This window comes from Phocoena sinus, chromosome 15 (assembly GCF_008692025.1).
Source record: "Phocoena sinus isolate mPhoSin1 chromosome 15, mPhoSin1.pri, whole genome shotgun sequence".
Lineage (NCBI taxonomy): Eukaryota > Metazoa > Chordata > Mammalia > Artiodactyla > Phocoenidae > Phocoena > Phocoena sinus.
In genome coordinates this window covers 31,635,472-31,659,857 of record NC_045777.1, presented here as the reverse complement: position 1 = coordinate 31,659,857, position 24,386 = coordinate 31,635,472, and the positions used below count along the sequence as shown (strand labels likewise).

Below are 24,386 nucleotides of genomic sequence, written 5' to 3'. Positions count from 1 at the left end.
AGAACCAGAAGGAAATGCAGCCACAAAGCCAAGGAAAGAGAGCTTTTCCTGAGGGAATATAGCACTAGCTATGCCAAATGCCTCCAGAAAGTTCTAGTAACATGCGTACAGAAAAGATCCCTTGGATTGTGCAGTTTGGAGGAAATGGCTAAACTACCTGGGCAGTTTCAGAGGAAAATAGGGACAGAACCAGATTGCCAGAAGGTGAAGAGAGGAGGGATGTCAGGATGAGGAGACAGGGACTGGAGGCAGCTCTTTCCAGAAGCTGAGCTGAGAAGGAGAGAGAGATACATGAACTGGGAAGGAGGCAGGTTTTAGAAAGGAGTGGTCAGCGCCGGAATGCAGGGCAGGAGGACAGCTGAGGGAGGGAGGCCTCAGAGGGCTCTTTAGTCCAGAGGCTGGGAAGAGGGAACACACCGCTCATGAATGGTCTCCTGGGAGCAGGAAGCAAGTAGGGAGTATGGACAGATAGGGAATTTGAGGTTGATGGGGATGGGTAAGAAAGTTCACCTGTGAGGGACTTATAAAGGGTGGTCTTTGTCCTTTTGTATCTGACTTCTTTCACTTAGCCTAATGTCTTCAAGAATCATCCTGGTTGTAGCACATATCAGAATTTCATTCCTTTTTAAGGTCAAAAAATATTCTATGTATAGATATACCATAAGATGACATCTTCACCACCAGGCTGACCACCAAGAGAGACAGCTGTGGGTACCAGCAGTCAGGTAACAGTGTCCTCAAGGTACAAGGAGAGGCTGGGAGTGCAGGTGAGAAATCTGCAAGGAGTCAGCAGATAAGAGGCTAAGGCTGCCTCGGCAGGAGGGCTGGGCTTGGTGGAGAGAATACCAGCGTCTTTGTGGCTGACAGGGCTGGGCTTCAGCTGCGCTGGGTGTGGGGGTGAGAGGGGCTAAGGAGGGAGGGATCTGAGGTCAGGAGGGGCTGCTGAGCAAATGCGGACATGGAGGAGGCTGAAGAGGCAGGGGACATGTCTCCTTGAGCATTCTCAGTCATAAATCCCTGTGCTCTCTAGTGTGTGTTTGTGTCAGGTAAATTCCCTGAACTTGTATTCTGGGTTAAGGGTGCATGCATTTAAACAGATATTTTAACAGATATATGTGCATTTAAACAGACAGATATCTCTAAATCCTATTCCAGAAAGGGCAGACCAATTTAGACTTCCTCCCACAGATTTTGAGAGGATTCATTTCCCTTTGCCATAACCAACCTTGGATGTTATTAATCTTTGCCAATCTGATAGGTGGAAAATGATGTAATGATGACTAAATTTTTGTTCCTTTTTGGGGAATAGAGGCCCCAGTCCTCAGAGGGGGACTGGGTTGTGTTCTGTAGTGATCAACCACTAAGCACATGTCCCTCCAGGCCTCAGGCTAGCTCTTTCCTGCCTGCTCACCACCTGGATGCTGGTATTCTCGGTTTGCCAACCTCAGTTCCAGACTCCAGAGAGATATTGGAAATAAATATTGTAAAGATAGCCCCAAGCTACAATTACCTCTCAAAAATAAAACAGCCTGGAAATGACAGAAATTTCAATCAAATTATCCAGGACACAAGATGTTCTTGATAAATTCTGTTGATTTAGTTTAGAGAATGGAGTGGGGGAGGAAAAAACCCTGCTTGTACCAACTCTAATAGGAAAGGAAAATGAATAGGAAATAAAAGGAAATTAATAGGAAAATATTCATGTATTTTTTGAATCAATAGTTAATTGATGATAAAAATAATTATATATAAATACGGATGTATTCAAGCACTAAATAAGCATTTTAATCCTCACAAAAGCCCTGGCAATGTTGAAGTCAGGGTCAGCCTCTGACATCAATTCCAGTCTGCCAGCAGTAAAAAGTAGTACTTTGTACAGAAAAAAAAGAAAAGCAGCTGGAGACGACAGAGATGGGTCTTGAATGCTGTCCTGTCTATACTGTTTCTTTTTACCCAGTTTTTCTGTAGACCAGGAGGCCCTGAAGAATTTCTAGGAGGGGTGTGAGGTGGTCAGTTCTGTGCTTTGAGATGATTACAATGATGGCTTTGGGAGATAACTCTTGAGGCCAAGAGGCCAGAGAGAAGCTTTTCCAACAGTCTGAGGAAGAACAAGTGAGGGTTTGGGATGGTGGACACAGAGAAGAGAATTCCAGACACACTTCCCCACTCCAGCTGACCATAGGTGACAGTCAAAGTCAAAGTTGATTTCAAAGTTTCTGGTGGCAAAATGAGAAACCCCAGATAGAAGCAAGTTTGTGAGAGGAGGATAAAGAGTTCAGCAGTGGAGGTGCCATATTTAAAATTCCTGGGGACTTCCCTGGTGAGAAAACTCCGAGGGCCCGGGTTAGATCCCTGGTTGGGGAACTAGATCCTGCATGCCACAACTAAGAGTTTGCATGCTGCTACTAAGAAGTCCGCATGTCACAATGAAGATCCCGTGTGCCTCAACGAAGACCCGGCACAGCCAAAATAAATAAATAAATAAACAAATATTAAAAAGAAAAATTCTAAAAAAAAAATTCCTGGATAATATCAAGGAGAGGTTATCTGGAGGACAATTGGAAATGTGTGCCTAGAAGTTTAGAAAGATGTCTGTCTGGTCTGGAGAGAGATTTGGGAGTCATGAGGAGATGGCTGATCTTTGGAGGACAGGGCAGGGGAAAAGATGGAGAGAAAGGAGATATTAAGGAAAACAAACATTTTTAGAGGTGAGCATAGGTAACTTTTACATCTCTGAGAGGGAAGTGGGGGGGGGTGTAGGAAAAATTGCAAGACCCAGTGGTATTATTGCTAGAGAAGAGTTTTGAGAAAGAGGGAGAAGTCAATGGAATGTTACAGAGCCATCAAGGAAGAAAAGGACTGCAAACAGGCAACTGGATTTGGCAACTAGAAGGTCACTGGTGATATGGAAGAAAGCAGAGAGTGACAGCACCTGAGGAGTGATGGGGAGGATAGGAAGGAAGACAGGCAGGAAGGTGGGAGAGGCCAGGACAGAGGAAGTTTTTTAGGATAGAGAAAATCTGTAAGTGAGGGAGAGGGAGACCCTGAGGATGCAACAGTTAGCTCTCCCGTTTCTGCACTTGGGCTTTCTCTAGTTGCGGCGAGCAGGGTCTACTCTTCCTTGCGGTGCTCAGGTTTCTCACTGCGGTGGCTTCTCTTGTTGCAGAGCATGGGCTCTAGGCGCGCGGGCTTCTGTAGTTGCGGCTCGCAGGCTCTAGAGCGCAGACTCAGCAGTTGTGGCTCATGGGCTTGGCTGCTCCCTGGCATGTGGGATCTTCCCGGACCAGGGGTCCAACCCGTGTCCCCTGCACTGGCAGGTGGATTCTTAACCACTGCACCACCAGGGAAGTCCTGTTAACTCCCCTTCTTTTATCTGAGATCTCTCATCCCTGGCTGAATAAAACACTTAATACCTCCTTCGCGGCTCCACACCGATACCCCCACCCCTCCGCCACCCCCTCCCCGCCAAAAAAAAAAGGTTGGCTGGAAAAGGCTCTCTCTGGTATAGGAGGATGGTAGAGATGTTAGATGGACAGGGCAGTGTGAATTTTTCTCACTGGTCACAGAATTTTTGTCCCTTATTTTCTCCATCTTCAATGTGGATCAAAACACCTGGTCTTCCAGGGTGTACTGAATTTTACAAGCCAACTCTTGTATTTTAAAAATACAAGTTATTAGAGAAGTAAATAGGATGACATTATTGATTCTCAAAGACTTGGACCACATCTCTCTATTTTATAAAATTCCCACAGTTGATGGTCACTCCCCCCCCATCGATATCTGTGATATCTATAACATCGAGTCCCCCAAACTGTGTAAAACAGGCAGAAAACTCTGATGATAAAATCTGCTCCTCCCCATGTAAGGTCAGACACCGTCCACGGTTCTTTAGCTCTCTCGAGTTGCTTGGGGCACTAGTCGGTTATTACTCTGTTGTAATAGCAACTAGACTGCGGCCTCAAGATGGAAGGTGCTATGAGAGTACTAATTATTAGGTTTTTGTTTGTTCGTTTGTTTAGCCATGTGTTCAGATACTCTTCAGTAGTGGCTTGCCAAGGGTAAACCCCAGAGAACAGCATTATCATCACCTGGGAATTTTCCAGAAATGCAAAATCTGGAGCCTCACTCCACACCTCTGGCCTCAGAAGCCCTGGGGGTGGGGCCCAGCCACGTGCATCTTGAGGCAGTTAAGGTGAAGTCGCGCTAAAGATTGAGGGCCACGGATTTACCTGAGGCCTTTCCGCTCAGCCGCCCTTACCCAGCGGCATCTCGGGCTGCATCCTGACCCACGGAATCAAAACCTGCACTTAAACACGACCCTCAGGGGAGTCTGAGAAGTCTCGGTCTATATTACCGTGTTTGTATAAGGTAATGAGGACCTCTTCCCCAGTAAGTTAAAAAACCTGACAGCCTAACTGGAGAAACGGTGAAAGCACCTTGACATCCAAACCATTGAGCCCAAGGCTCCGCAGATTGCTTATCTTCACTGAGAAATGACAGGGCTCGGTGTCAGGCTGAGTAAAAAGGGGTACGAGGAGGCGGAGACTCCGGGCGAGCACTCCGTATTCCAGGTGGGTCCCCAGAAGCAGGTGTGACTGGAAGGCAGGAGAAGGGGGGCGCTTTCCACGCAGGGGGGCGGGAAATAAAATGAACTTGGCGGGCGGAGAGGACGACGAGGGGGGTCGCCTGGGAGGCCAAGCGGCTCGCTTAGCTTGGCAGGCGCTGAGGGGGAGCCCCTCCCTCGGGGGAGGCCAGAGGGCGGGGGTCGGGCGCGGAGAGGGAGGTGGGTCCGGGCCGGCGCGGGGGCGGGCGGCTCTGTGGCTCCCCGCCCCTGGCCCGCCCCTCCGCGGCGCCATTTTGCAGGCGGCTGTTGCGGGGACCGTAGGCTGCGGCGGTTACTGGGGAGCCGAGGCGCGGCGGCAAGACGGGAGCCCGGCGATCTGCAGCCAGGTGAGAGCCGGGCCGCCGCGCCCCCCGCCCGGCCCAGGGGCCGCACCTGCCGGGCCTGGCCGCGAGGGGCCCGCCGCAACCACGAGGCAGGCCAGGCACGGCCCCCGCGCCCTGTCAGCGGCGCGGCCTGCGCCCCCACACCCTGGCCCGTTTCCGGGGTCCCCCGGCCACCCTGACCGCGGGGCCCCGGGATGCCCGGCGACCCGCAACCCCGCCGGGTTCCCGGGCGCTCAACCCTGCCTGCGGCCGGAGCCGCCGTGCGCTCGGGCCCTCAGGCCGCGCCGCGGGGAGGCGAGTGGGGTCCCCCCCAGGACCCGGTCGCCGCCGCCTCCTCCCCGGCCCTCGGCCCAAGCGGCCTGGGGTCGCTCTCCGGTCGGCCCTCCGCAGGCGGTGCGCGCGGGCATCTCCGTGCCCCCAGGAATGCAGGGCCATCAAGAGGGGCAGCGGAGGGGGGTGCCTTTTACATTTTTGCCTTTTTTCTCCCCTACAATGGCTGCGCTGAGTAATTTTAGGAGCTCTCGCTCCGACCCCAGGGCCTTTCTGTCTGGCCAGTTCCCCGGGGGTCGCCGGCCCCCTTGTTGCCACCTTGCTGGAAAGAGAAATTGTCATTTTCGAGTGTGACTAGTTTATGGGCGCAGAATTTTCTCCTTCCTATGACTCTAGATGTCCCTTTGATGGGCAGCTGATAGGGATTCGGCCTACAGGCTGGGGGTTTTAAGCATGACTGATGGGAAATTCTTGATTGTCAATCCAAAGGGTAAGTGAGGGCAACTGCGGGTGGAAGAAAGTCACTTATAAGGGATTTCTGGGTCTGAGGCATTAGCAGTTGCTGACTACTTTTAGTCGTGCAGTGATGGGAGAGAGGAGGGGGAAGATGCTGTCCCTGCTGATATTTGGACATCTGTGTGCAGTGAAGGCTGGGCAGTGTGAGGACGTGCACAGTCTGATTTGAGCTGTCGTTAATTGGCATGTGATCTCCCTCACCCAGTTTCTTCCTCTCTGAAGCCAGAGGTTAGAATCACGGATGGTTGGAACATTTTAATTTTCATATTTTTGCATTTGAATGCTGTTGGACTGGGGCCTCGCCCTTCCAAGTTGTCTAGACCTGCCTTTTCACCTTTGCATATGACTTGGCCCACTTGACCCCTGAAGGTGAGTCTGGTGAGATTTATAAAAAGGGCCTTTTGGCTCAGAAATTCTGAATTCTGTACAGGGTCATGGTTGACTCTATCAGGGTCACTTGTGAACCTATCACTACTGGTCTCTTTTCACTCATCCAAAATTTAATAGCTTTGGGTCTCCTGCCTTCTAGAAGCCCAGCAGTGGGTGTGCACAGTGTAAGCCCTCATGACACACCTGTTAGTTAAAAGGGGGTGAGTAGGTGTGTCCAGCTGACAACCTGTTTCACCTGACAGCCTGAACATGAGCTATCTGCTTTCTAGACTATATCGTTGCCAAAATGGTGACCAGCTTCTTTCTTTGAATACCAGGGCATTTCTCTTTTGGTTTCTTTGCTTGGAATGAGGAGTGATTTTTTTTTTTTTTTTTTAAAGAAACTAGGTATTTAAATAACTTTTTGTAGTAGTTCCCTCCCGCTCCCAAAGATGGTTGTGTGGCAGTTGTGTTTTCTGACTGTGGCACAGTCAAGCCGAGTTTTAATGTCTGTTAGGATGTTTCAAAACTGCTTATGAAAGTACCTGTGTAGAATATTGGATAGGGTTTTGCTAGGTTTCATGCAACACTGCCTATCTGGTTTGTGTAGCAAAGGCTAGTGGATTTATAATAGCATTGCAGAAATGAGTTAGATGTACATCAGCTAATTTGGTGACAAGTGCTGTTAATCCAAATATTATTGACTAAAACCCAATCTTTTGCCTTCAAGTAGCCTAAGGTCTAGTGTGTTGGATACTGGAAATCCTGAGTTGGTTATTGCCACCATCTTCAATGTCTCCAGAGACAAACCTGGGATCCATTTGGGTACTCATTTCTGGCATCACTGGTGACTTAAGGGTTTTTCCCATTATGGTTAAGGGAATTAAAAGTCAGCAGTCATAATTTGCAGTTATATAGTGCTTTGTACTTGTAAATGAAAGCTTTTTAAAAACTTTATTTAATCTTCTTATGCTGTTTTATTTATTTATTTATTTTTGGCTGTGTTGGGTCTTAGTTCCTGCGCGTAGGCGGCGAGCGGGGGCTACTCTTTGTCGCCGTGCTCGTGCTTCTCGTTGGGGTGGCTTCTCTTGTGGAGCACAGGCTCTAGGTGTGCGGGCTTCAGTAGTTGTGGCATGTAGGCTCAGTAGTTGTGGCTCACAGGCTCTCGAGCGCAGGCTCAGTAGTTGTGGCCCACGGGCTTAGTTGCTCCGTGGCATGTAGGATCTTCCTGGACCAGGGCTCGAACCCATGTCCCCTGCATTAGCAGGCGGATTCTTAACCACTGCGCCACCAGGGAAGTCCCTCATGCTATTCTAACTTAAACATTTTGCAGTCCTTGCCTGACCTGTTTCCAGGCCTTGCGTAAAAACCTCCCAACATCCTAGTCTGTTCCCAGTGCCAGGTAACCTCATTAATTCATTTTCATTCCCTGCTGTTTTTCCAGTTATTCTCTCCTCAGAGGGCCTGAGTCTGGGCTTTCTTTCTTTTGCTGGGGAGCATTCCTGCTTCAGGTTAAGCTGTGAGCTACTACTAAGCGGTTTAAACTGGTCCTTTGTGCTCCTTGTGGCACTCTCTTCATTTTCTCCCTGGCTTTGCTATTTCTGGCCTGTTGTTTTTTTGTCACCGGTTCTAGATTGTTGTCTCTCTAAGAATTGAGGTCTGCTTGCAACTTATGCTTTTCACAGGCCTCCCCACATTTAATACATGTATTGACTGCCGACTGTGTGCCAGGTAACGATCTTGGTGCTCCAGTTGCTGCATAGAGATTTCTTCCCCACACAGAGCTCACACTGTAGTGTGGAGGCAGACATGAGACTTTGTGCTCTGAAGAAGAATCTGGCAGAATTGGGGGTATTAAGTGTTGCCGTGGGAGCTGAAATTGTAGGAAATGTAGAACGGGAAGCTCTGAGTCATCTTTGAGTGAAGATGTGAAGGAAGTGAGTCATATGGATATCTGGGGGAAGAACATTCCTGTGGAGGAAACTGCAGATGCAAAGGCCCTGAGGCAGGAGAAAGAGAATGACTGAGGTCAGAAAGACAATGGGAGTTGAATCATTTAAGGCTGCCTGACACCTAGGAAGGCCTGTAGATTTTACTTTGAGGTGGGGTAGGAGCCATTGGAGAGTTTTGAATAGAGGAGGGATAGAGACATGCTGGTTGTTGATGTGTGAGAATAGAATGAAGTCAGGGTGAGCAGGGTAGGGCTGCAGGGCAGGCAGCGAGTACAGGGCTGAAGATGGTGATTGAGTGGAAGTGGGTGCTGGTAAGGTGGTGGTGAGAAGTGTCGGATTGTCAGGTGGGGCTGAGGAGATTGCTGATGGACCGTCTGTGGGGGGTGAGAGAGGGAGTTCAGGGCAACGGCAGGTTTTCTGGCCTAAGCACCTAGAAAGAAAGTGGCTGCCCCAGGAGCCACATGCCGCATGATGCCAACCTGATGCAACTAAATGCAGTGGTAAGGAGAGGGTGGATGTTTTGGGGGAGGTCTTCTTCCATGGAAATGTAACTCTTCTTGGGAGCTTCTCATTGTCCTTTGTCTTAATTCTCTCCTCTGACCTCAGGCAGGTAAGTCCCTCACCTCAGGTCTAGGTGGCCTCTAAGACCCTCCTTACCCATGAAGGAAAGTTCCATCTACTCGTTTTTTCATAACCATGTCTTACATTACTTCATATTTTTTTTGTTGTTGTAGTTATGCAGGTCTAAAATCTAAAGGTAGCACAAAAAGCAAAAATTTGGATTCATGAAAAATGGCCTCTGACAAGTCCCTACATCTTAGAAAGTGTGGTAGACATGATTTGCATATACACTATATACAGAAATATCTAAGTATTCAAGTGTAATGGGTACAGTAGTGGATACTGCATAGGCTCATGGAGGATCATACTTAGGACTTCAATCAAGTAGTCTCACTGCCTGTGAACTTTTCAGCAACTTAAGGGTGCAGCTCTCAGCCTCTTCCTGTTGGCCATGGTCTTGATTCCAGTTCTTCCTTCATCATTGTTTCTCTGTAGCCTTGATGAGTTCTTCAGTTTCCTCCTTCAGTGAGGGGGTCAGGGTTGCACTGGGCCTCATGTTGCCTGGTTGCCACAAACCATGGCTTTTTATGGTCTGTGGTCCAGAAAGCCTTCTTTATTCACGGGTTCTTTCCACAGGTTTTTCCCAAAGCAGCTGATCTTTAAGTCTCCTTGTGTCAGTTGCCCTGGGGCATGTCAATGAGTGCCTGGTGGCCACCTCTCTCTCATTTATGTGCATGTGACTCTTACTGAGTTGAATCTTCCCATCTTCTAAGTTGAACTCAAGAGCAGTTTAAAACTCTTCTTGCCAGGAGCCTCTCTAAGCAGTAGAGGGGACCCAGGAAAGACTAGACAGTGAGCCCCATGTGATAGGGCCAGTGCAATAATGATGGTGCCAATGGTTATTGGCTATGTGCTGAACACTTGAGGTCACTATTGTTGGTTTCAACAGCTGGCAGCCAACATGGTTCTGGTTTGCATCTTATCAGTGAAGGAGCTGGAGCTTGATAAACTTTTCTAACTTAACTCTTGGGTCTTGAATTCTGCTCTTAATGTGCCAGTAAACCTTGGGACCCTCAATGATAGAATGCTATTCCCAAGTCTTGCCTGAAGGTCTGTGTTTCTTAGCTCCTGTTGGCATAGAAGAGGGCAGGGAAACTAGTGTCAGTTGGTCAACGGGTGCTTTGCCTAGCACTTCCTGTGTTTACTAATGGCATTTAATCACAACAGCCCTATGGTAATAGGTATTACTATTCCCATGTTACATCTGAGGATGCTGAAGTTGGTGGTGGGCAGCTCCTTGCCCAAGGTCATAGTAGCTGAGTCAGAATTTGACTGAGGGCTGGTCTGATTGCCATGCTCCATTGGGTGGGTGTGGGGGAGGGGGAGGTGGGAATGGCATGAGTAAAAGTGGAGAGGCTTGTGAGAGGCGCTGAATGTGTCAGGATGGTTGGAGGGAGGCTGAGGATGAGGTAGGTGGAAAGGCTGTACAGAGCTTAAAGGTCCTTTTGATACTATATTATGGGACTTGAATTTTGTCTGGAAGACCACTAAGAAATTCCCAGAAGGGGAGTGACTTGTAAAGATGTGCGTTGTAGGAAACTCTGGGGCAGTGTGGAGGATACATGCTGAGGCTGAAGGAGAACAGATCGTCCTCGCTTTCTCCTGCCTCCTCTTATCCATCCTGTTGTTCATAACAGGCTCAGTGTTTTCTTCTCTGCACCCGAGCTTGGGTCCTTTGTTCCTTCCTTTCCCTCATTTATTCCTGCAGGATCCTCCCACACCCCCCTACCCCAACACATGCACATTTCCTTTATACAGGCTTCCTTTGAGGTGGCTTCGCTTTGTTCAAGTGAAGACATACATGACCCAGCGTTAATTAAACCTGCATTAACTTTTCCATTCTGGACCAAGGCTTCATTACAGAGGTCTTGGTATAATGACTCTGTGGATGGTCTTCTCCCCCGCTTCTGATGAGAAGCACTGCTTGAAACGCTGTTTCTCACAATTCAGCTGTATTGGGATTTCAGTCTCCAATTCGGTATGGCTTTCTTGTCCCCTCTGCAGTGCTGGCTTAAATTCTTTGCTGTCTCCGAAGACATATCACCTGGTTGGGGGTACAACCTCTTCCTTGTCTAACATGATAGATGTTAAACTTGAGAGTTTCTCATTCAGAAGGTCTGGGATGGGGCCTGGTCTGCATTTCTAACCAGTTCCCAGATGATGAGGATGCTGCTGATTGGGGAACCACCAGCACCTGTTTTTGTAAATCAGGTTTCACTGGGACATAGTCATGCCCATTCAAGAGACCATATAACCTGCAAGCCTAAAATATTTGCTATCTGGCTCTTGTAGAAAGTTTGCTTATCCCTGCTTCATAGTAATACTTATGTGGTCAGTGCTGAAAAGTTTGAGTTCAGGACTTCCCTGGCAGTCTAGTGGTTAAGAATTTACACTGCCAATACAGGGGGTGTGGGTTCCATTCCTGGTCGGGGAACTAAGATCCCACATGCTGTGTGGTGCAGCCAAAAGACAAAAAAAGTTTGAGTTCATATTTTATTATCAAGAGCTCTTCCTTTTTCTTTCTTTTTTTTTAAAAAAAATTATTTATTTAGGCTGCGTGAGCTCTTGAGGCACATGGACCCTTAGTTGCGGAATGCAGATTCCTTAGTTGTGGCACACGAACTCTTAGTTGCTGCATGCATGCAGGATCTAGTTCCCTGACCAGGGATCGAACCCCAGCCCCTCTTGCATTGGGAGTGTGGAGTCTTACCCACTGGACCACCAGGGAAGTCCCTCAGGAGCTCTTTCTATATTAAGACATTGCTTCACAAATTATTCCACAGAAGTATGGTATGGGGGAATATATGCATATTTTGAAGTGTTAAAGAGTATAAAAAGCATGACACTTTCAAGTCTTTTTATCTAAAATTAATGTAAAGTTTATATTCTATTCCAGAAACATCAGTGCTTGGTTTAACATGAAACACTTTTCCTCCCTAATCTTTGAGTAAAGTTGATGCTGCTAGACGTGTTACATTTGATCCTGCTTTCACTTTGTTTGAGAAATATGCTATTAAGATTTGCATTTTAAAAAAATGCTAGAGAGGGTGTGGAGAAAAGGGAACCCTCCTACACTGTTGGTGGGAATGTAAGTTGGTGCAGCCACTATGGAATACAGTATGGAGGTTCCAGAAAACTAAAACTAGAATTACTATACGATCCAGCAATCCCACTCCTGGGCATATATCTTGACAAAACTATAATTCAAAAAGATACAGGGACTTCCCTGGTTGTCCAGTGGTTAAGAATCTGCCTTCCAATGCAGGGGACACGGGTTTGATCCCTGGTCAGGGAACTAAGATCCATATGCTGCGGGACAGCTATGCCCGCACTCCACAGCTATGCCTGTGCTCCGCACCTACTGAGCCCACGTGCTCTGGAGCCCATGTGCCACAACTAGAGAGCCCACATGCCACAACTAGAGAGCCTGTGCGCCACAACTAGAGAGCCCGTGTACCGCAACTACTGAGCCTGCATGTTCTGGAGCCCCTGCGCCACAACTAGAAAGAAGCCCGTGCACTGCAACAAAAGACCCCACATGCTGCAGTGAAGATCCTGTGTGCTGCAACTAAGACCCAACATGGATAAACAAATAAGTAAATAATTTTAAAAATTAAAAAAAAAGATACATGTACTCCTATGTTCATAGCAGCACTGTTCACAGTAGCAAAGACATGGAAGCAACCTAAATGTCCATCGACAGATGAATGGATAAAGAAGATGTGGTACATATATATATAATGGAATACTACTCAGCCATAAAAAAGAACAAAATAATGCCATTTGCATCAACATGGATGCATCTAGAGATTATCATGCTAAGTGAAGTAAGTCAGAAAGAGAAAGACAAATATCATATGATATCACTTATATGTGGAATCTAAAATATGGCACAAATGAACTTATCTATGAGACAGAAACAGTCTCATAGACATAGAGAACAGACTTATGGTTGCCAACGGGGGGAGGAGGGGGTAGAAGAGGAATGGAGTGGGAGTTTGGGGTTAGTAAATGCAAACTATTACATGTAGAATGGATAAAAAACAAGGTTCTACTGTATAGCACAGGGAACTATATTCAGTATCCTGGGATAAACCATAATGGAAAAGAATATAAAGAATGTGTATAACTGAGTCACTTTGCTGTACAGCAGAAATTAACACAACATTGTAAATCAACTATACTTCAATAAAAAAATAAATTAAAAAATATTTGCATTTTTTGGTCATAAGTTGTGAATATATGCTCTATGCTTTGAATTCAAATCTGTCAGTTTATCTTTCCCATGCCTTCTCTATCCCAAGATTTTATAAATATGCATGTATATTTTCTCTTAGTTCTTTTTTTAATATTCAGCTATTATTAGTATTTGTATTAGAGTATGGCATGAAGTAAGGATTTTTTTCTCTACATTAATTCCAACACCATTTATTCATTAATTCATTCTTATTAACTTATTAACCATAATCATATGCTGAATCCTTATATCTGTCATGGGACTTATTTTGTTATTCCATTTATCTGTGTATTCCTTAGCCATGACCTTGCTATTTTCATCATAATAATCACTTTATAGTAGGCTTTACTATGTATTAGTGCCTATGCTCAATTTTTTTCCCAGTATGTTTCAGTTTAGGGTTTCAAAATAACTTTTAATGGGCAGTTTCATTGAATGTATGTTAATTTGGGGAGACTTCTCATCTTTATAATATTGAATTGTTCTGTCCATAAACAAATCTTTTGATTCATACAGATCTTTAATAGGTCTCATTTTTTAGATTCTTCCTAATGTATGGTCTACAGATCACTTATTGATTGCTCTTTATTTTAAAATGCTTGCTATTTAGAATAAGGTGATTTTCCTCCTTCTCCCTTACATATATACTGTTTCCTAATTGGTATAAAGCAAGTATACTGCATGCAGTCTATATCTCTTCTAACTGACCTCTAATGTTGTTCAGCTTAGTTAATGCTAGCCAAAATCTGTACACTTAACAAAATAAAAAGTTATTTCTTGCTCACATTTTTCTAGGTGGTTCTCCCCTAACTGGTGAGTTGGGGATTTAGACTCCTTCCATCTTATAACACAATTGACTTCAAACTCTGGCCTCTAAGTTTGCCAGACTTTGGCAAATTTTGTGTATGGAAGATTTTTTTTTATGGGTCAAGCTTGGAGTTAGTAGTATTTTCTTCCACAGTCTCTTAGCCCTATCCTAGGTGCAAGGGAGCTGGGAAACAGAGTCATTTTGTGTGTCAACAAGGAAAATGAAATAGCACTGTGCTGGTGTACTACCTAACCAAACTCTGTTATTCTTACTTTTCAGTTGATTCTCTTTAGTTTCTTAGATAGGCAGTCATAATAGCTGCAGACCATCATTTGTTTTTGTTTTTTCTTCTTAAATACCTCTTTTTCTTAATATAAACTGCAGAGTACTTACAGAACAGGTTTAAATGTGGTAGTGGTCCTTCTTATTTTCAATATTTATTGGAATGCATTATTGTATATAATCTTTAATGATAGTAAAGTGTCCTATTTTCAACGTCTTTTTCACTAAATTACAATATACATAGTGTTTTGAATGAACATAGTTTGTCACCTTGACATTGACCCTGGAATTTTATGTACCATAAAAAAAATTCTTTGTAGAGTCTGTTCCTGTTTTTGTGGTAATTCTCCAAATTCAGTTTCCATGCTGATTGAAGGATGACCTCAAATTTCTTGCTGGAAGGAATTATACAAGTTATATCTTTCCTTCAGGTTCAGATATTCTGTGCTGTTTGCATCTTTTGTGTCAGGGATTCTGACCCTCAGTCTTTGAAAATGTTCTCTCCCTCAGAGAAGTTTTGTGGGTTCTTGTTTCTCATTATTTTTTCATCCCTGTGAAGATAAACAATATACTAGCAATATCAATTTTTCCCTTTTCTGTTCTCCTTTTTGTACCTGCTTTTTGACACCCAGTGTAAGTTGGGGCCCTGCATTTCCAGCAGGGATCCTGAACATCCTAGGAGCAGGAGGCTCCTCTGAACCCACGCAGAAGTCCTGGGAGGTAAATGGGGTAGGGAATCTTTTATTACTTCACTAGATCAATAAAAACAGACATGGGGTCCAATTCACTTTTTCTTTTTAAAATTAATTTATATTTTGGCTGCGTTAGGTCTTTGCTGCTGTGCGCAGGCTTTCTCTAGTTGTGGAGAGCGGGGGCTACTCTTTGTTGTGGTGCGCGGACTTCTCATTGTGGTGGCTTCTCTTGTTGCAGAGCCTGGGCTCTAGGTGCATACGCTTCAGTAGTTGTGGCACGTGGGCTTGGTAGTTGTGGCTCTTGGGCTCTAGAGTGCAGGCTCAGTAGTTGTGGTGCATGGGCTTAGTTGCTCCGCAGCATGTGGGATCTTCCCGGACAAGGCCTTGAACCCGTGTCCCCTGCATTGGCAGGTGGATTCTTAACCATTATGCCACCAGGGAAGTCCCCAGTTCACTTTTTCTAATGTTTAGTTCATTGCCTAGGGTGATGCTCCTAAGTGGTTTCAATTTTCTTTCAATTTGTTTTTGACTCTGAGATCTTGTACTTATTGTTTTGTTTCTTTTTTTGGGGGGGGGGGGTTGGCACACCAAGCGGCTTGTGGGATCCTTGTTCGCCGACCAAGTGTCGAACCTGAGCCCGCCTGCATTTGAAGCGCAGTCTTAACCGCTGGACCGCTAAGGAAGTCCCTTGTTTTGTTTCTTGAATAGGTGTCAATCAACTTCTACAATATATCTTCTAGACTTTGTTTTGACTGACTCATTTTTCATCAACATATATATGTCTGTGTGTGTGTATCTCAAAAACAAGTGTGACAAAAACATTATATGCTGTGTATTCTGATATTTTCTATTTCTATTTCACTAACTAAAAAAATTAGTGTGTCACCCAAAGCGATTTTGTGATCTGGTCATGAAATATAAGGCTCAGAAGTAAGGCCTTTGAGTTACTACGAATAAATAACCTTTTTATTGTATGGTAAAGGAACCATATGAGGTTCTGTGGGAATGACAGGGAAGGGGCACTTGACCGGCTAGCCTTAAAAAAAAGCATTATTGAGATATAATTCACACACCATAAAGTCTACCCTTTGAAAGGTATGCTTCAGTTGTTTTTAGATTTGTGTAACCATCACCACTATCTAATTTCAGAACTTTTTTTTTCACCCCAAAGAGAAACCCCATACCTATTAGCAGTCATTCCCCTTTCTTCCCTCCCCCTACCAGGCCTTGGCAACCACTAATATGTACTCTATTTCTGTGAATTTGCCTTATCTGGACATTTCATATAAATGGAATCATGCAATATGTGGTCTTTTATGATTGGCTTTTTACTTAGCATAATGCTTTTATGGTTCATCCACCTTGTTGCAAGAATCAGTGCCACATTTTGTTTATCCATTAATGAGTTGATGGACATTTGGGATGTTTCTAGATTTCAGCTATTATGAATAATGCTGCTGTGTACATGCGTATACATTCATGTACATGTTTTTGTGTGATCATGTTTTTAATTTTCTTTGGTAAATATCAAGGAGTGGAATTACTGGATTATATAGTAATTCTGTGTTTAAAATTTTGAGGAACTGCCAAACTTTTGCAGAGTGGGTGCATCAGCAATTTATGATGGTTCCAGTTTCTCCACATGCATTATTGTCTGTCTTTGAGTGTAGCCATCTCAGTGGGTGTGAAGTGTGTCTTGTGGTTTTTATTTGCATTTTCCTAATGGTGTGGAGCATCTTTTCATGTGCTTGTTGGCCCATTGTATGTCTTCTTTGGAGAAATGTTTATCAAATCCTTTGCCCATTTTTAAATTGGATTGTCTTTTTATTGTTGAGTTGTAAGGTTTCTTAATATATTTGACATATGAGTCCCTTATCTGATATATACTTTACAAATAACTTTTACCATCTTATGTGTTGTGTTTACTTTCTTGCTGGTGTCCTTTGAAAATTTGAGTTTTAAATTAAACTTTCTGAAATTTTAATTAAAAACTTATGGTTTTTAATTTTGTTAAAGTCCCATTTCTCTTTTTTTGTTGCTTGTACTTTTGTTGTCATATCTAAGAAGATTTACCCCTGTGTTTTCTTTGAAGAGTTTTATAGTTTATCTCATAGATTTGGGTCTTTGATCCTGTTTGTATATGGCGTGAGGTAGGGGTCCAACTTCATTCCTTTATGTGTGGATTTCCAGTCATCTCAGCAACATTTTTTGCAAAGGGTATTCTTTCCCCCATTGAATTGTCCTGGCACCCTTGTCAAAAATCACCTGACAAATGTTAAGATTTATTTCTGAATTCTCAATTTTATTCTGTTGATTTATATGTTTATCTGTATACTGGTACTATACTGTCTTAATTACCACAGCTTTGTATTAAGTTTTGAAATTGGAAAGCGTGAGTCCTCCGTTTTGTTCTTTTTCAAGATTGTTTTGACTATTCTATGTCCTTTGCATTTCCATTTGAATTTTAGGATCAGTTTGCCAAATTTTTGCCAAAAAAGCAGATGGAATTTTTGGTGGTGATTATACTGAATCTGTAGATCAATCTGGGTAGTATTGTCAAGAATTATATATATATTTTTTAACATCTTTATTGGAGTATAATTGCTTTACAATGGTGTGTTAGTTTCTGCTTTATAACAAAGTGAATCAGTTATACATATACATATATCCCCATATCTCTTCCATCTTGCATCTCCCTCCCTCCCAGCCTCCCTATCCCACCCCTCTAGGTGGTCACAAAGCACTGAGCTGATCTCCCTGTGCTATGCGGCTGGTTCCCACTAGCTGTGTATTTTACATTTGGTAGTGTATATATGTCTGTGCCACTCTCTCACTTTGTCCCAGCTTACACTCCCCCCTCCCCATATCCTCAGGTCCATTCTCTAGTAGGTCTGCGTCTTTATTCCCCTCTTGCCCCTAGATTTTTCAGACCATTTTTTTTTGAGATTCCATATATATGTGTTAGCAAGAATTATATATTTTTAATTGAAAAAATTCTTGAGAATATATGTATCTGCACTAGGAGCAATACATTCTGATATTTTCTTCTAGTCTGTTCCATTCTTTTATTTATTTTTTAATTAAAAAAGTTGCTGGCCCCAGCCCGCTGCATTGATTTCTCTACTCTGGTGAGTCATTATCTGATGTTTGAAAAACATGCTTCAAGTCAGCGGTCCTTAACCTTGACAGCAAATTGGAATCAACTAGGGTGCAGTTGATCAGAATACAGCATAAGCATAGAGGTTTTAAAAAATCTCACAGGTGATTCTGGTGTGCAGCCAGGTTTTGAGAACCCTTGCTATAAATGAACTAAAATGCAGATATTTACCACTTTTAAAGACTTTGAATAGTTGTCTAAACATACTGTGAGATTCTCGTGTGGAGCATTAGATCACTTTGGTGAAGAATATATTAGAGAGGTCTATGCACTTTCTCTTAATTTAATATAATCACTGATGTTATTCTCCCAAGAAATGATTTTGCTTTTGACTTCCTCCCGGGTGTGTGTAGTTGTCCCTAGTCTGTACAGAGAGCAAGGATAGAGTGGAGTCCCTGGAGAGTGTCTGTTATTTCTCAGGAATTTTAGTGTTCTTTTTCTTTTCGCTCTAGGAAATGGGGTGATTTGAGAAGAATATGCAGGAAATTCACAGTGATTTTAGGGATTATGATATGGAGAACACAGAAGCTGTTGGTTAGAATTGCTCTTAAAGTATATGTAGCAATTGGTCAGAATTAAGATAAGAATTACTGGAAAAAGATCTGGAAGTGGGACTGGTATCCTGTCTTAGAGATATTAAAGAATATTAGGATTGTGGTGAAAACTCATACACAAAATAGTTTCGTTTACTCATTGATGATCCTTTTTTTTCTGATTTATTTGAAAGTAAAATGTGTGTATATATGCATGCATACATATATGTTTATTTGTGTGTGTTTCAAAATAGAGATCATAGAGGGCCTTTTTTTTTTTGCTGTGGTGAACATAATACAGTGGTGAACAGCCTTGTACAGAAATCTATATGCATCTTTCTGTTTTTTTTTCTTCAGACTACATTTTTGGAGGGGATATCATTTGCATTTTTAAGGCTTTGATACATATGTAACATATATGCCAGATACTTCTGCATCCAGGTTAGGGAATTACTGTTATTATTTCAACTTAAAAAAATTTTTTTAAACAATTTGGGTGAAGGATAGAACCATGTTTCTTTTGCTTTTCTTTGATAACTAGTGAGTTTGAACACTTTTTAATGAGGTTTTTTTGCCATTTGTATTTTGTTTGGCTTACTCAGTTCTTTCACCAATTTTTCTAGTCTTGTGTTTATCTTTTTCCTGGTGATTTATAGCAGTTCTCTTTTTTTAAAAAACTTATTTATTTTTGGCTGTGTTGGGTCTTCGTTGCTGTGTGCGGGCGTTCTCTAGTTGCAGCGAGTGGGGGCTACTCTTTGTTGCGGTGTGCAGGCTTCTCATTGTGGTGGCTTCTCTTGTTGCGGAGCACGGGCTCTAGGCACATGGGCTTCAGTAGTTGTGGCTCGTGGGCTCAGTCGTTGTGGCTCATGAGCTCTAGAGTGCAGGCTCAGTAGCTGTGGCACATGAGCTTAGTTGCTCTGCGGCATGTGGGATCTTCCTGGACCAGGGCTCCAACCCGTGTCCCCTGCATTGGCAGGTGGATTCTTAACCACTGCACCACCAGGGAAGCCCAGCAGTTCTTTTTATATCCAGGATATTAGCACTTTAAACAATGTTACAGATATTTTGCCCATTTTGCCTTATAATTTTATTTTATGATGTATTCAAGACATACATTTTTTATTTGTAGTTCATTTTTCTTGGAGTTTAGTTTTCAAAATAAAAATCTAATCTTTTTTCAAAGGAAATATTTTTCTTAAAGATGAATAATCAGAACATGATTCTGTTTAAAATATTTTTTAGATTTCAAGTTTGCTTGTCTGTTAAAATATGCTTGGGATAATCAGCTGAAATAAAAAATAAAATTTGAACTTGAGGAGTTTTCAACATCTTGGTCCCAGTAAATGGGAACTTTAAGTGGTATGGTCTGAAAGTTGGGTGCTCTTATTCTAAGCAGCCAGAAAGTGAGGCTAGGTGTCATTTATAAACTTTCCACTCAAGTTTTAAATTTCGGTACTTTTGGTGTTTAGTGCTTGACCATTTGGGCACATATGTCTATTTTGAGTTGATGGAGCTCTTGTGCCTTAATTCCTTACTTTTGCTCCAGTACTATTAAAAAATAAAATTTGAGACTTCTGCATCATACTTTGATAATAGCCTTTTATGTGACTCTGATGATATCCTTTAGGCTTGTTTCAAAAAATGGGCTTCCCCTTGTATTCCAGGTCTCTAGAAACACTCATCCTAACTACATTTTAGGGCTAACTCCTCGAGGTTGTGGGCCGGGAACTTAGTGTAGCAGAGGCATGGAGTAGGCACTAAGAGCCCTCTGCCATCCTGGCACTGTTTTCCTCTCCATAGTTTCTCAGGAGAAATGAGTCTGGTCTAGGTTCTGGTTATCTTGCTGCCTCTACTGGGTGTGAGTCTCTGCTGCAGGATTTCTAAACCCTTTGTGTTCCTTCTCTCACCCTCCTTTGTTGAGCACCGTCTTTGGGCAGAGTGCTGGGTCGGGCACTGGGGCACAGTTTGGGAGAAGCAGCCTGTCTGGGACTCTGGCATGACCATCTCCAGGTCTTCTCTAGTTTTGAGTTCAAAATTTTGACTCCCAGTATTTTAATCTGATCATTATCTAATTGTAATCACTTCTAGACATTTTGGAAAGGTTTTAGAGGTTGTTTTTTTTTTTCATTGAGGTATAGTTGATTTACAGTGTTGTGCCAATCTCTGCTGTACAGCAAAGTAACTCAGTTTTACTTACCCATATAGACATTCTGTTTTTTTTTTTTTTTTTTTTTTTTATGCTTTACGCGGGCCTCTCACTGTTGTGGCCTCTCCCGTTGTGGAGGACAGGCTCCGGACGTGCAGGCTCAGCGGCCATGGCTCACGGGCCCAGCCGCTCCGCGGCATGTAGGATCCTCCCAGACCGGGGCACGAACCCGTGTCCCCTGCATCGGCAGGCGGACTCTCAACCACTGCGCCACCAGGGAAGCCCAGACATTCTGTTTTTAAATTTTATTTTCCACTATGGTTTATCCCAGGAGATTGGATATAGTTCTCTGTGCCATACAGGGAACCTTGTTAATTATCCGTTCTAAATGTAATAGTTGCATCTACCAACCCCAAATTCCCAATCTTTCCCTCTCCCGCTCCCCCTTGACAACCACAAGTCTGATCTCTATGTCTGTGAGTCTGTTTCTGTTTTGTAGGTAGGTTCATTTGTGCCATATTTTAGATTCCACATGTAAGTGATATCATATGGTATTTGTCTTTCTCTTTCTGACTTAACTTCACTTAGAATGATAATCTCTAGTTGCATCCAAGGAGGTTTTGTGTTAGTGTACATAAAACAGGCTTTTCAGCTTGATTGAGCTGGGCAGTGCTCATTCATACACTGAGGCACAGTCTACTAGGGAAAATGGAACCATTTGTGTTAGCTGAGTTTGAGTTACTATCACCACTGATCTTTGCCATTGGCTTGTGATATTAACTTGGTCATTTTGCCAAGAATATAAATCAGGCATTACTGCGTGATTTAGGTAATTAGGTAGATTGGCAAGACCCCCATTTTTCTTGAACTAAGTTTTTATTATCCCATTTGTAACATGGGATTAAATAAGTGAAGGAAAGGCATCTTATTTTTTTTGAAAGACAGTTGCAACTTAAGCATGTGGGCAAAAATTTTTAGTGACTCTTTTTGCATATGTATTTATGAATTTTAAACTTTTTTTCTAATCACAAATAGAATACAAATTCATAAGTAATGTATAAAACAAAAAAGCATAAAGAAATGACATCACTTGGAATCTGACACCCAGGGAGGATCACTGTTAATGTTTAGGTAAGTGTCTATACTGCCTGGCTTTTCAAATAAGTGTAGTTTTTATATAAAAATGATATTCTGCCTTTTTTCCCCCCACTTAGTTGCAGTTCATGACTATTTCCCCATGTCATCAGATAGTGTACTATAGAATGGCTTTGTAGTATTTTATCATAAAGTACTTTACTGTCATAATTTACTTAGACTTGTTCTACAACTAAAATTAATATAATTATACTCATCTAGTTATTTTCTTGAACAGTGATTTTATTAAATATGCATTTTTTAGAGATGGATGTTGCATATATTAAAATGATTTTGAGCAAAAACATCTGGCTGAAAATAATGGTGACTGTTTCTCTGATCTTGGAATGGAGAGGGACTTTCTAAGCATGAAAGTGATAGAAGAAATTGCAAAAAGATACTAGATTTGACTTAAGAGAAATTAATTTTAAAAATCCTTCATTTCAGGTGGTACAAACAAAATGGAAAAAGCAGTCTTTTGCTCTTTCTGGGGATAATTTTGCAACCCAACGAAGAGTTAATGTGCTTAATTTATAAGGAGCTCTTACAGATGAACAAGAAAAAAAACAAACCTATTGAAAAAATGGGCAAAAGGTACTTATAGTTCATAAGAGAACTGTAGACATATGGATCAAAGAAATCAGGATTAAAACCAGATGTCATTCTTTGCATGTCATATTTGCAAAAGTTAAAAAAAATCTAGGAATGGCAAGTGAGGTTAACATACAGTTTTCTTCTCTTGTGCTTTCTTTGTTAGCTTGTCAGTTTTTCCAGAAGAAATTGGGAAGGTTACCAATTTCCCATTTCTTACCAGGAAGATTAGGAAATAACTGGCCAGTGAATTTGTCTGAGTCTGGCACCTTTCTTTATTCTTTTTAAAAATAAATTTATTTATTTATCGGCTGCGTTGGGTCTTCATTGCTGTGCGCGGGCTTTCTCTAGTTGCGGCAAACGGGGGCTACTCTTTGTAGTGGTGTGTGGGCTTCTCATTGCGGTGGCTTCTCTTTGTTGCCGAGCACAGGCTTTAGGCACGCGGGCTGCAGTAGTTGTGGCATGCGGGCTCAGTAGTTGTGGCACGCGAGCTCTAGAGTGCAGGCCCAGTAGTTGTGGCACACGGTCTTAGTTGCTCCGCGGTATGTGGGATCTTCCCGGACCAGGGCTTGAACCCGTGTCCCCTAAATTGGCAGGTGGATTCCCAACCACTGCGCCACCAGGGAAGTCCCTGGCACCTTTCTTGTGAATGATTCTTTGCTTTCGTACTTTTCTCTATTTGTTTATTGTTACTTATTCAGGATTTCAAAAAACAGTTTTCCTAAAAAAATTGCTCATTTCATCTAGATTTTCAGGTACATACACATGTGCTTCTTTTATAAGTCCTTTAAAATATACAAACTAAATGAAGAGTATATAGTATTTTTGTGTTTGCCCTTGTTTTCAGAAGATATTTTTTGTTATATTCAGCAAGTATCATTATAATTTTAATTGAAGAGGTTTTGTTTTTGTTTGTTAAATCAGATGTAGGTGTTTTGTCAGCCTGTTTGGCGTCTACTGAATTGATATAATGATTTGGCTGCTCATAGTTTCTGACCTGTGAATGGTACTGGCCCTGGGGTTATCTCTTTCCTGCTTCTGAAGTGTTAACATCCCTTTTTAAGGAAATGGTAAAATGCAAAAATGACAATTCTGTATTATTCCTACCACATTTTTTTGGTGACTTTTTTTTCCTCTAGGAAATCAAAGTCTGGAAACCCCAGCATGTAGCACTTTTGCACACCCCAATTAAGAAACAAGAGAGGACTTCCCTGGTGGCTCAGTGGTTAAGAATCTGCCTGCCAATGCAGGGGACATGGGTTCGAGCCCTTGTCTGGGAAGATCCCACATGCCGTGGAGCAGCTAAGCCTGTGAGCCACAACTACTGAGCCCACGTTCCACAACTACTGAAGCCCATGCGCCTAGAGCCCATGCTCTGCAACAAAAGAAGCCACCGCAATGAGAAGCCCGTGCACCGCAACGAAGAGTAGCCCCCGCTCACCGCAACTAGAGAAAGGCCACTTGCAGCAACGAAGACCTAATGCAGCCAAAAAATAAATAAATTAATTAATTTATTAAAAAAAAAAAAAAAAAAAAGAGAAGCACTGTGAACAGTTTCCTGTGAGTGGGGAGTGGCCTTTGTTGGGGGAAAGTCGGGTGGCACGTCATTGTTCTCCCTCCACGTGACGTTTCCTCTGAAATGCTCTCAAGGGCCTGGCCTATGATGTCAGCTGGGTAGCCTTGTGTGCAAAGGGCAGGTTTTCATGTTTCCAGAGTACAGTGGAGCCTACGAAGGGGAGGGGTGTTACAGGGCCACTTGACAGAAGTTCAAGGATGCTCACTTGATAACTCAGTCTTGTTTTTGTTGAGTGGCTCCTCCTGCTTAATTCCTTTCTCAAGATTCCTTTCTTAAAAATATGTTTGCATTTCCCCAATATTACTGATAGAACCTCTGACCCAATTCTGTGTTTTGGTCTCTGATAGTTGTTCAGTAGCGTAGAAAGTGAGTTCTTCCAAACACTCATCTTACCAATCAGCTTAAAAAAATACTTTCCAAAAATAAATATTCGTAAAGTCATAGTAATTTCACTTTCAAAATTTTTCTGTGATTTGTCTAAATGATATTTTGTTAATTGCAACTTTGCCATCATGGAACCTTTTTTTAAAACAATATTTTTTAGCTTTTTAAATG

At 42.9% G+C, this 24,386-nt stretch overlaps 1 protein-coding gene across 1 annotated transcript in view; it reads left to right on the top strand.

Annotated features, from left to right (window-relative positions):
• The first annotated feature begins 4,861 nt into the window (after positions 1-4,861).
• Positions 4,862-24,386, top strand: part of SLC23A2 (solute carrier family 23 member 2) — a 157,029-nt gene continuing 137,504 nt past the window's right edge. Inside the window, exon 1 of the mRNA XM_032605805.1 lies at positions 4,862-4,950. The gene's annotated coding sequence lies outside the window, so the exon portion shown is untranslated. The remainder of the gene's footprint in view (positions 4,951-24,386) is intronic.